Source organism: Mastomys coucha, unplaced genomic scaffold (genome assembly GCF_008632895.1).
Source record: "Mastomys coucha isolate ucsf_1 unplaced genomic scaffold, UCSF_Mcou_1 pScaffold13, whole genome shotgun sequence".
NCBI lineage: Eukaryota > Metazoa > Chordata > Mammalia > Rodentia > Muridae > Mastomys > Mastomys coucha.
The window spans coordinates 62872496-62875586 of record NW_022196895.1 but is presented as its reverse complement, the minus strand read 5'-3'; the positions used below and the strand labels follow the sequence as shown (position 1 = coordinate 62875586).

General features: G+C 43.6%; 1 non-coding gene across 1 annotated transcript; it reads right to left on the bottom strand.

Annotated features, from left to right (window-relative positions):
- Window positions 1-2423: 2423 nt before the first annotated feature.
- Window positions 2424-2557, bottom strand: LOC116087885. Its single transcript, XR_004117675.1, has one exon. It is a non-coding gene; the product is annotated as a U11 spliceosomal RNA (small nuclear RNA).
- Between the last annotated feature and the right edge of the window lie 534 nt (window positions 2558-3091).

Below are 3091 nucleotides of genomic sequence, written 5' to 3'. Positions count from 1 at the left end.
AACTCATGCACACTATGGGGTTTTAGGACAGAACCCATAACTCTGTGTGCTTCAGCAGGTCAGGCTGCTGCCACCTGCCGTAGCATGCTGTACAAAGAATTGAGCAGCGAAAAGCAGGGCGAGGGTTAATCATCATGGCCACATCGGGAACGATAAAAGGGGTTGGTGGTCTTAGGTCTGTCTTCAAGGGACTAGTGGGAACTTGGCGTTTTTATAGAAAAGGGAACCGAAGAGGAAATTGGGATCAAAATGTCTGGCAGAGCGGATAACTGAATCAGACCAATGATCTGGTTAAATCATTTTCGCGGTTCTGGTTCTGCTGGGATCCTAGGAAGTTTGAGTTCAGTGTCACCACGCAGGGCAGCAGTCTGGTTTGCATGAGATGCCTTCTTACTCGGGCACGCAGCCTCGCCACGCTGTCCACGCTGTCCATGCTGTCCACCCTGTCCACGCTGGAGGATGATCCTTGCTGTTATGCTCATGGTTAAATGGGGGTAGTTTTGGTATGATATAAAAGCCAAGTCTTAGGAGTTTTGGTAAGTTAGCTGTGACATGCGACAGAGAGCCATAACGTTGTCCTCCTACCAGGGGTTTAAGTGGTGGGATGGCTGATCATAGACCCCAGGCCTGGTACCAGCCTTCGAGTTTAAAAGAGAAGTGTGAATTGTGCTATAGACACTGTAATCTTGAGAGTTTTGAAATATAGAAATTTTGAATTCGAGTGACATGATTATTATTCATCTCCCAAACTGCTGCCTTAATTACTCATATATTAAAATTTGCTTTGTGTGGATTTCCTGTGTGGTTTACTCACCAGAAACCACTGGAAAAAAAACCTGGAAAAATTCATATTCATGACAATAATGTTTCATTAATTCACGTAGGAGATGCTTTGCATTAATTTACTTTCTCTTTGGGTAAAAACATTAGAGTGCTGGACACGAAACCCAAGGCTCTGCATACACAAGGCACACGCTTTCCCACTGAGCTGAACTGCTCATATGCTGAATGCTCATGCGACAGAGAGCCATAATGTTGTCCTCCTACCAGGGGTTTAAGTGGTGGGATGGCTGATCATAGACCCCAGGCCTGGTACCAGCCTTCGAGTTTAAAAGAGAAGGTGTGAATTGTTCTATAGACACTGTAATCTTGAGAGATTTGAAATATAGAAATTTTGCTCATATGCTCATATGCTGAAGCATAGTTTTTAAATGAACCTGAAGTAATTGTACTCCGTCGTACAACTTTTTCTTTATCCCGAACCCCAGTTTTTCTGTATCAGGCTGTCTTTCCACTTGGCTCACTACCAAGAAGATGACTTTATGACATTTTTTCTCAGCTGAATCAAACAGCAGGAACTTTCTCCTGGGAATTTCTTTCTTTGCCTTCTTGAGCTGTGAATCTGTTGTAGTCTCTCACCCTAGTATAACCAGGACAGCCTTCCAGCAAAGCCTGGCAGCCATCTCTTTCAAATTGAATGTCAAGAAAGACAGAACCAGCTTCCCAGGCTCAGTGCAGAGTGGTGTTTCAAGTTAATAGGCAGCAATTAGCGAGCACAGGAGGCCCCTGCCTGACCACACAGACTCCTGATACACTCCAGGGCTTTTCTGTTAGCTTGCCCCAACTGCATACGGTTCTCCAATCCTTTGTTTCAGCGAGCTTGAGTTCAGTTCATTTCTTCTACTGCAACATTGAATAAACTCTCCCTTGCCCTTCTACTTCATCCTCGGTAAATTTCTTGACACCTGAGGGAATTTGGCAAATGGAATAGAATAAAATAGAAATTAAAATCTTTCATTCATTTCTGTTATTCACTTAAGAACCATAAAACATCATCAAATAGTTTACACCATGTAGACTGCACTGATAGTATTTATTTATGCCCAGTGTTCTAAATTCAAAGATAGTAGATGCACTAAAGATATTTCTAGAGGTTGAGGAATAAAGCACTTGCCCAACATGCCACAGGCCCTGGGTTCAAAGCACATACACACGTGCGCACGTGTACACACACACACACACACACACACACACACACACACTTCCCATTAGATCCAGTTTGTTAGAACTTAGATCTGGCTCTTGGTCCAAAGGTATTCACCCACTTTGAGTGATAATGACTAACTATATCTGTATGTAGACATCGAACCAGCACACTGTATTCGTGTGGGGAAGCTCTTCTGTATGCCTCAGATGCTGTGTGTGTGTGTGTGTGTTTGCTTTATCATAGGATTCTATTTCCTAACCTTCTAAATGCTTTGTAGGCTCCCATAATATAGTCATAGTACAGCTGTTATAGGAGCCCACCAGAGAAGACCACTCAGACAGTTTATAGCCAAATGAACGTCTATTCTAGCTAACTGAGACTACATTCAGGTATCTAGGACTAATGTAGTCCTAAGTGTCTAGAGCATTTTTTTCCCACAGGTGCTGGGGCCAATGATCACCAGCTACCCAGATACCAAAAAATTATGCTTCCAAAATCTTTTGATGTCGATTCTGCATGCAGAGCAATCGAATTTCCCTGCATGTGCCTCTCACGACAGAAACCCTTAGAACATTTTTTTTTTTTTTTTGATGGCACAAACCACATCCTGGGATCAAGGGGTTTTGAGCTGGCAAGCAGTGGCCTGACTTTGGGACCTCGCAGCTGTCAGCCTTTGTGATTGAGCTGTGAGTAGTAATGGACTATCAAATATGGGTGTGTAGCCAATTAGATGAGATGTGCTAATTACATCAACAGACAAAATAACAGCATTCAATATTTAAATTAAAAGTTATTCTTAAAGCTATGTGTAATTAGATAGTCCCTTAATCTTGCTACTCAAGAAACTGAGGTAGGAGGATTGCCACCCTGGGTTGTATATCAAAGTCCTGCCTCAGAACAACAACACAGTATAAAAAGGCAGCGGAAGGAGAGCTAGGTAGCAAGCCAACCACAAGAAGAACAGCAAGAGCAATAACAACAATGACAGCAACTGCAGCAGTAGGAGCAGCAGCAGGAACAGCAGCAGCAGTAGCAGGAGCAGGAGCAGCAGCAGCAGGAGCCGCAGCAGCAGCAGCAGGAGCAGCAGCAGCAGCAGCAGGAGCA